We start from the raw sequence: 10,253 nt of genomic DNA on the forward strand, positions 1-10,253 counted from the left end.
GGTAAACCTTGACTCGGGGGGGCTGTGAGACACTGGGGGAAAGTGGGGGAAGTGAATCGACCATAACATTATCTGTCTCAGTATCAGATATACATTCTTCTTCCCCATAATATTCGTCTTCGGAGGGTGATCCTTCTGCTTGTTCCATTTTGTTGCGGGAGCAACACGCTCGACCGCACTATTTAATTTAAATCAAAATAAAAAATCAAAAACAATAATAAAAAAATCGATAAGAAAAGTAAAAACGCTTTTAATCCACTTAACAGTGTGATGAGACATTTCTTATAACTCTTATCACTCTCTTCTGATATTATATCGTATGAGAACATTTAAAACTTGATGCTTCGCGATGTTTTTGATAACACATACTACATGGGATTGTGGCAGGACTCAGAGAATCGCTCAAATCAGCATAGGACAACATCAGTGCTAGAAATCTCAAACCAAATCAATAGGAAAGCGAAAAAATGGCCCATAAAATAGACATACAAACGAATTATTGCTAATGCTCTGTTAATAAAATATCTAAATTCCTCAATCAATGCATTGTGGTGGGAAAACTGAATTTTCCTAAAGGGGTTATGTATATTGTACTGAGCCAAAAAATTGATTTTTTTTTGAATCGAAATGAAGTTTATACATTACTCAAATTTCCAACGCGACTGAGACCTAAAAATCAACGCTTTTTCTGGAAAAAAGCGACACTAGCAGTGACACCATTCAAAGAAAATCAACAGTGAATATTTCCAGACTTGGTTTTATTTCCTATTTAAGAACTATTGTGTTTTTTACATCCTAGATTGCATGATTCAGTGATCGAAACCCAAAACTTCATGAAGTATTTGAAATTATTAAATTAAAATTTGTGTTTGCTATTGAAATTGACAAAATGATAGTATCGCCCCTTTGACGATTGTTTACTTTTTCGGTCCCACCTATCAGCATTGAAGTATCGCCCTTACGTTTTTTTTTACAATACCAATTTTACAATTGGTGGGGGTTTGGTGAAAATCGATCTAACTGTCCAGACGGCATAATTCCGAAACCGTAATTTTTGAAGTTTTAAAATTATGCAGAATTAATTTTTCAGAAAATAGTAACAGAGTTCGTGTTTTTAGCGAATTTGTTGAGACTTTATTGTAGTCATGAATATTAACCTGAGAAAATTCACCATAAATACTTCTTGGACGATATACCGCCAAAATTATTTTATCAAATGATGCGCTGTTTAACGTTTGTAAAACTCATCGAAGATACTAAACCTCCGAAATTGGCGGTTTAAAAATGATGTTATCTTGACCTTAAATTACTGTTTTTGAACATTTGACCTATACATATAATTGGTCATACAACAAAAATCAAATTCTCATCAAAATCGATCAGGACCTGCTAGAATCAAATGGAAATCGTCATTTTTCATAAATTTCTCTCTACATTCGGAAAGTGTTATCCTCGTTATTAATCATATTACGTTTGCGTCTCAACTCGACGCATTCCCAAAATATAAACCTGTTTTAATCCACCTAGTGGTGCAAATGTGCTTGTCTCACTTGTCCAGACTACGATGGTTATGTTCAATAAAATGGTGGAAATGAATATTTCATGTTCAGTACGATTTGCACATACATACAATGGATCGACAGCCACGATCTTGAGATACTATGTGATACTGAAACATCGCTTGACCGCCGCTGGTTTCAAGCGATGTTTCAGTATCACATAATAAGATCCGGGAGGTCCGGGTCCTGCCGAAAATTTTCAACTTGTTAAGAAATTTTAAACTAGTTTTATTTTTAAAGTAGCAACCACTCACTGCATACTCCCTCCGGGCCGGTATGATTGACGATTTTTAGATTGATTGCATAACCTTTCTGTATGAGAAAGGCAAAAGGGGGTGGGCGTGGCGTAGTTGGTAAATCGATTGCCTTGTACGCAGCGCACCTGGGTTCGAGTCCCGACCCCGCACATAGGGTTCGAAATTTTTCACAAGAGATTTTTCTAACCCGAAGAGGCGAATGACCTTAAGGTTAAAACCTCTATAATCGAAATAAAAAAAAGAAAGGCAAAAATGTACCAAAGTCCAAAAAAATCAATTTTTGTCAAACATTATTTTTCCGAGTTTACATCAAATCTCGATGTTTCATGCATTATACATTTGGCATCAAAAATACAAATTTGATTTTGAAAATTTTTCAATTCAGTTTATATGGGAATTTGCTGTGCGATTGCACTCTTCAACTCGTAACTCCGGAACCGGAAGTCCAATCAATAAAAAATCAATTGCAGCCGATGGGAAGGTTGTACCTTTCATTTGAGACTAACTTTGTGCAAATCGATCCAGCCATCTCTGAGAAACAGAGGTCATATATTTTTCCACATACACACAGACATTTTCCGATCTCGACGAACTGAGTCGATTGGCATATGAAACTCGGCCCTCCCGGTCGGGATTAGATTGACGAATTTTAGAGTGAATGAGAAAGGCAAAAACATTTTTAGCAAATGTTGAAAGTTATGCATTTTTTGGTGCGCAGTTCTATGTTTCATAGACATTAAATCAATTTTTACTTCGCTTCCTATTAAATAAAGACCCTTATTACAGTACATCTCTACAAAAACGAGCTCAATTTGAAAAGAAATCTGAGGATCATGATTGAAAACAGAACTCTGGAATTTTCTATTGGAATGTTTTCAGGCAAGATTTTGATATTGATGCAATTAGACAACTGTGAAATCAAGACCAAAAGATCAGTTACATATCAGGACCCCATTCCGACAATTTATCAAAAGTCCTCATGATGTTTGCAACAACAGAATATCAATGTACGGATCAGATAATTGTTATTGTAATATTGAATTAAATCAGTCTGCATCAATAAATTTTCAACTTCAATCCAATTTTTTTGGTGGGTGTGGTGGGGGGGGGGCGTTGTATGGTGTTAAACCCCAAAACCTTCTCTTGGCTACGCCGTTGCTTGGAGTTAGTTATTTCGCTTTTCATTTTCCAATATTTTTCAGATCGATCCGATGGTCATGAATTAGAAAAATTGCAGTCAGAAGATTCGCACAAATGAACATTTTTGCACTGATAAGTTATCAAGTTCCTTCCAGACAACTTGGAAGTGTTCGGTGATTATTTCTAGCGGTTGTAGATAGAAAAATGAAATACAAAATTCGTTTTGTCGTAATAATGTTTGGCTTATTTCAATGGATTATTACTATATTGAACAATAAATAGGCGACAAAGAGTAATCCACAAACAACAAGCCATAACTTTTAAAGTATTCAAAATAGATATTTGAAGTCTTCAGTAAAGTTATTTGCAAAAGTAAGAGCTACAAATTTGCTGAAGGCATCATTTCGATATAATCACTTCCAAGAAAATTTGGGAAAATATCTCACTCATAGGGGGATTAATCAGCAAAAGCACAATACCAAAAGAAAGGGCATATTGCCTCCATTAAATTCACCGAAGATACTATTGACCTAAAATAAGCCGTTTTGGCGTTAAAAATAGATTACATGTTTTTGGTCATATTTCTGGCAATGGGAAATGATAAAAATCTTTCGTCCGCATTTAATGTTAAATATCTCTTTTGATAATAGTCCGATTTCAACAATCTGTAGCTTGTTCGAAAGGTATTCGTTAAAGCTGTCTAAAAACATATAAATTGCTATTCTATATTGTCAATTTCGGCAGATAATTCAAAAAAACTGCAAAAAACGCCATTTTTACGCATTCAAACATTCATATCTTGGAAACTAAACATCAGAATCAAAAACAAATTAATAGCGTTCATACTGTTTTTTTAGTTCTTTCATTTAAAATTGGTTTGGATAAGATCGGTTCAGCCATTGCTGAGAAACACGAATGAGAATTTGTCCGTTACATACACACACACACACACACACACACACACACACACACACACACACAGAGACATTGTCCCAAATCGTCGAGCTGAGTCGATTGGTATATAAGACTCGGCCCTCCGGGCCTCGGAAAAAATCTTGAAAGTTTGAGCGAATTCTATACATTTCTTTTATAAGAAATGTAAAAACGAAACACTTCACCAGTTGGTTCCTGACGAGCTGGTAGGTGAATTGATCCTTCGTTTGTTTTATCCGTCACCCGCGTGACCTTCACACAGTAGAGCTGATATAGCTCGTCTAAACAAAGCCGTCTTTCAGGCAAGAAAACTGTTTAGTAACGCACTTCACTGCACTACTTTAACTGATATCGCAGGTAACAATTATCACTCGCGGGACTGTTTATTAGTAATGCTTTACTGCAGCCTCTGCCACAGCAAGCACCTTCGTACCGCCGAAAAAACTAAACCACACCGGAGAGAACAAAAAGCACTTGTTTCCCGGTACAAAGTTGGGTTACGAATGAAAAGTACATTATAGAATATGATACATCTCAAAAGTCTAGTAGCATAGAAAGATGGTGTTTCCGACAAAGTTCTAGGGGAGATCAACGGCTACGCGATTACGGGCAAATCGAACTGAAATAGATCCACCAGGTGCAGCTAGTGAGCATGTACTATTTTTCAAATTTTATATCTCGAGATCACGATAATTTAGAAGTGTGGTGTCTTCAGCAATATTCATCAGCGGGTCGAGTGCTGTCCGAAGGTGAATAGATAATTTCAGAATTCAGCCACTAGGCGCTAGGGAGAATACAACTTCCAGTGAATGTTAGGTGATGTTTTGTCACGAAAGTTTAATAATTTAGGGAAATGATGTGATGTGAATGATGGGTTTTGATAATCGAAATTTTTCTACAATATGGCAATAAGTTTTATTTTGAAGGGCAATTTCTTGGCAGATGAAAACCAATTGTTTTGGACATTTTTAATGCACAGGGAGTTCCAATGTGTCAAAAAAGAAATTTTTTCAATATTTTGGAAATGAATTTCATATTGCAAGGCAAGTTGTTGGCAGTTGAAAATCAATAGTTTTGGACATATTCAATGCACATGGGGGTTCGCCAATGTGCAAAAACGATTTTTTTCAACTTTATGGGAGTGAGTCTAGGGGCAGATCACTTTAGAAATGTATAACAAATTTACATCAAATTAGAAAAAATGCATTTCATTTCCATTTTTGCATCAACTTTGCACTCCCTCGCAGAAAAGTTTGTATAACAAACGTCTTACGCTGATTCACTTTGCTCGACGTTTTGTTGAATGCAGGGCTAATTTTTTGTAGGGTTTTGACGTCTTACACGCAACACAAAATACATTGCACGCAACGCAAAATACATTACGAATTTCTATTTAGATGGAAAGAAATGCATTTAATTTACCTGATTTTTAAAAGTGCCTCACAAGTGATCTGCCCCTAGGAGTGAGTGTTATATTGAAAGGCAAGTTTTTGACAGATGAAAATCAATAATTTTGGACATTTATAATGCACAAGGGGTAGTTAGTTTTATATTGAAAGGCTAGTTGTAGACAGTTGTAAATCAATAGTTTAGGACATTTTCAATGCACATGGGGATCCGTCGATGAATCAAAATAGAATTTTTTTCAACTTCATGGGAGTGAGTTTTAATGGTACATGATATTCAAAAGTTTTGGGCATTTTCAATGCAAAGGGGGGTCCGCCGAAAAAAAAATTCAACTTTATGAGAGTGAGTTTTACACTGAACGGCAAGTTGTTGGCAGATCTAAATCAATAGTTTTGGACATTCTCAATGCACAAACGGCAACACTGCTTGACAAATCGCGTGGACAGTGACCTGTCCTTTGACCTGTCAGACGAAAACGAAATGTTGGCAGAAGATAGAGCAGCGAAGTGCCTACTGCATAGGCAACTGTATCGAAAAATCGTTTATAAATTACAGTGAATTTAAAACTAATTCCTAGCTGTTGTTTAGCTCTCCAACGGTAGGTTTAATTTATAAGAATACTATTGAATTATAATTTAATAATCATTCTAACAGAAGAAAAATAAATAATAGACTACTGAAGACCAAAAAAACCACATGGTTTATTGAAATTGTATACTACTTTGTAAGTTAACCTATATACTTTATTTTCTACAATTTTCCTAATCAAACCTGTATTTACAGTTTGAAGCTTTTTGAATAATTGCTCTCAAAATAGTGTCCTTTGTTCTACCCGAACAATGGGAGTGAGTTTTATATTGAAGGGTAAGTTGTTGGCAGATAAAAATTAATTGGTTTAGTGCCGCGTAGTGAGAGTATCCCAAACTAATCTGTCACCATCGGGCAATCCTTGACAGCTCGAGCAACTTTGCTGAAGACAACACCCTTCTAAATTACCGTCTTTAGAAGATATTGAAATAAAAAGATGTTTGCTGGCTAGCTCCGCCTAGTGGGTGATATCTAATTTTATTATTACATTATCAAACAGCCCTTGTCGTCCTCAGAAACTTTACAGAAAACATTTTCCTAAATTATTAAACTTTCGTGGCAAAACATCACCCAACATGTACTGGAAGTAGTATTCTCCCTAGCGCCGCCTAGTAGCTGAATTCTGAAATTATCTATTCGCCTTCGGGCAACACTCGACCCGCTGATGTATATTGCCGAAGACACCTCACTTTTAACTTATCATGATCTCGAGATATAAAATTTGAAAAATAGTACATGCTCACTATAATTTGATTTGAAAATAATTGCGTAGCCCTTGACCTCCTCTAGAGCATTGCAGAAAACACGATCTTTCTAAGTTTTAGACTTTTGAGATGTATCATATTCTATAATGTACTTTTAGGTGGTACGCTCATTAGAGCCTCATAGTGAGAGTATCCCAAACTAATCTATCACCATCTGGTAGTCTTTGATTTCTCGAGCAACTTCACTGAAGACAGTACCCCTCTAAGAGACCATCCATCCAATGACGTAGTATTTTTTGAGTGATTTTTAACACCCTCCTTCCCCGTCGTAGCATTTCGCCACACACCTCTAAATACTCCCCTGGTAATTTCGTAGCTTGACGGTAACCCTTCCCCCCCCCCTTGTCCACGCAAAAATAAAAAAACGATGTTAGATGAAACGGGTTAGATTGTCGTGACATCAGGTCAACCCCAAAGGCTTTAGTACAAATATTGTGCAGAGTTTGAAGCCAGAAAAAGTCTACATATCGAGCAAAATTGCAATCCAGCTTTGCTCCACAGCAATCAGAGACGGATTCCAATTGTGCTCGATAGGTAGATTTTTTTTGACTTCACTCTTTGCGCAACTGTTCTGTTTCAACTGTGATCAACCCCTATTCCCCTTTAAAAAAGCTACGTAGCCTCTTACCCCCCTGCCGTCACACATCATCACAAAATATAAAACTCCCCCTCCTCCATATAATGCTACATCATTTATGAATGGTCCCTAAACATTATCGTTATTGAAGCACAATATGCAGATTATAATTAAATCAAAACAAACACCAATCAATATTCTCTGTTATACCAAGTTTAAAGTTTAGGAAACGGGTCACGGGATTTCGCACGGAATTTGGCCAGGGGAACCCCTAAAGCTCTGCCACTCTAAAAAATACCAACAATATCAAAATAGCGCCGAATTTTAAACCGTTTTTTTCGTTTTGACAACAAATTCTGAATCAGTTTCGCGTACAGCGTATTTTGCTATCCTGAATGAGCAAAGCATGTTAGTCAAACTTCACCATCAACAAGTTTGACAAACTTCTCCATCAACAAGTTTGACAAACTTCTCCTTCAACAAGTTTGACAAACTGCAGCGTTACGCTGTTTGAAGTTTTAACAAACTGGTCAGTACACTGTTTGACAAATAGACAAATAATCGCTTTGACAAACACGAATGAAAAATTTGGCAAACTGCGTTTGATCAAATATTTGAAGAGCCAGTACTCAGCAGTTCAAATTTATTTCACGAAATATGTCAAATATTTGACGTTATTACAAACAGTGTACTGGTAGCTTAAGCAAAGCACGTTTGTCAAACTTTTCCATCAACAAGTATGACAAATTTCTCCATTAACAAGTTTGACAAACTTCTCCATCAACAAGTTTGACAAACTTCTCCATCGACAAGTTTGACAAACTGCAGCGTTACGCTGTTTGAAGTTTTGACAAACTGGTCAGTACACTATTTGACAAATAGACAAATAATCGCTTTGACAAACACGAATGAAAAATTTGGCAAACTGTGTTTGATCAAATATTTGAAGAGCCAGTACACAGCAGTTCAAATTTATTTCACGAAAGATGTCAAATATTTGACGTTATTACAAACAGTGTACTGGTAGCTTTAGTAAATCTTAGTTTGTCGACAGAAAAGGTCACTGGACACGCGTTAGCATCGGAGAGGCAGCCGAACAAGACGTGTGGTGTTTTGGTCCCCTTTTTAAGGGGACTCAGTGATAGAAAAAAGTGGTAAAATGCAAGGAAAAAGTGAGGTATAAATAAGTGAAATTGATATTTCCGGTTGTGTAATGTTTGAGTTTTATTTGGCTTGGCTAAATATGTTGGAAAGTGCAAATTAAAAGAGAGAGAACGGTGAAAAAGAAATTGTTAGTTTGAGAGGTGCGTTTCCTGTTGGAATAATTCAAGTGTAGAGTGTTCACATATGGCTGCTATCCACCAAACCGAGCAATATTCGCCCGTGACACACGATAAAGGGGACGGTTCTGCTGGAAGCGGGTGAGCTAGTTCTAATTACCATTTGTATATGTATTTCTTGTTTTACTGTATTTTTTTTTTTTTTTTTTTAACAATGGAGAAGACCTTTATGTCCTAGCCCAGTACACGTGCTAACGGTAGGGTCCAATCTACCACACGGGGTGCACTGGGGGCGTGTCGGACTCAAATGGTGACCAGCCATTAATACCGACTAAACTCCATTGGGCTCCGCCATCCATCCCCAGGAACTACCTTTCGGCATTACTTCTGGGGGGATGGCCGTACTTAGCGTACGCTCTCACTCGTGCCTTACATTATCGCACACTCACTCCCATCTTGGCATGGGTAGACCATACCTTCGTCTATCATCCGCCAATTCACTCGCTCTAATTCCTCGCCTGCTGCTCGGCGCTCCATGCTCTCTGCAGCCGGCAGGCAATCTGAGTGGTGGCAGTCGAAACTGCGTTCCACTTCTCTACCGCTTGGCACATCCCCTGTACAAGGGTATCAGGGGTTGTGTCCAAGCCGCAGACGCCTAGCATAGCGCCTCTTTCGACGTCGAAGCGGGGACATACGAATAGTACGTGCTCCGCAGTTTCGTCGACACCTGGGCAGTCTGGGCAGACTGGGGCCTCAGCGTGCCCAAACCTGTGGAGGTACTGTCGGAAACAGCCATGGCCTGACAGGAATTGTGTCAGATGGAAGTGAACTTCCCCATGGGGTCTTCCCACCCAGCTAGATATGTTGGGTATCAGCCGGTGGGTCCACCTACCTCTCGACGAGTTGTCCCATTCGCGTTGCCATCTGGCGACCGAGGTCACCCTGGCACGCTCACGGACTCCCCTATTGCCACGCAATTCGAAACAATCTTCGTCTTCCCGGATGACCAACCCGACTGGCATCATACCCGCTATCACGCAGGATGCATCATGTGATACCGTGCGGTAGGCAGATATCACTCTGAGACACATCAAGCGATAGGTGCTCTCCAATTTGCGACGGTAACTGGTTACTCCCAGTGCCCTCGCCCAGGACGGTCCACCGTACCTAAGAATAGATACGGCGACACCGGCCAGTAGCCTGCGTCTACTGGCGCACACCTTGGAGCTGTTGGACATCATCCTCGATAATGCCGCAACAGCCACCGAAGCCTTCTTGCACGCATAGTCGACATGACTGCCGAAGGTCAGCTTGTCGTCTATGATGGCCCCAAGAATCTTCAGACTCCGCTTAGAAGTTATCTCAACTTCTCCCGCTTGGATAACTGCTTGTTGTGCCGACTTGCGGTTATTGACAACAACCACCTCCGTCTTGTGATGGGCGAGCTCTAGGCCTCTCGCGCTCATCCATTCCGCCACTATGCTTATCGCGTGTGTCGCCGTTAGTTCTACCTCTGAGATTGACTCCCCGTAGACCGCCAGGGTGACATCGTCGGCGAAACCGACGATTTTCACACCCGGAGGGAACTTTAGTCTCAGAACCCCGTCATACATAAGGTTCCATAGTACCGGGCCCAGGATTGAACCTTGCGGAACTCCTGCGGTAATAAGAACACTTTGCTGACCGGCATCGGTCTCGTATAATAGTACACGGTTCTGGAAGTAGCTTTCCAAGATCCGGTACAGGCC

Source organism: Topomyia yanbarensis, chromosome 3, assembly GCF_030247195.1.
Source record: "Topomyia yanbarensis strain Yona2022 chromosome 3, ASM3024719v1, whole genome shotgun sequence".
Taxonomy (NCBI): domain Eukaryota; kingdom Metazoa; phylum Arthropoda; class Insecta; order Diptera; family Culicidae; genus Topomyia; species Topomyia yanbarensis.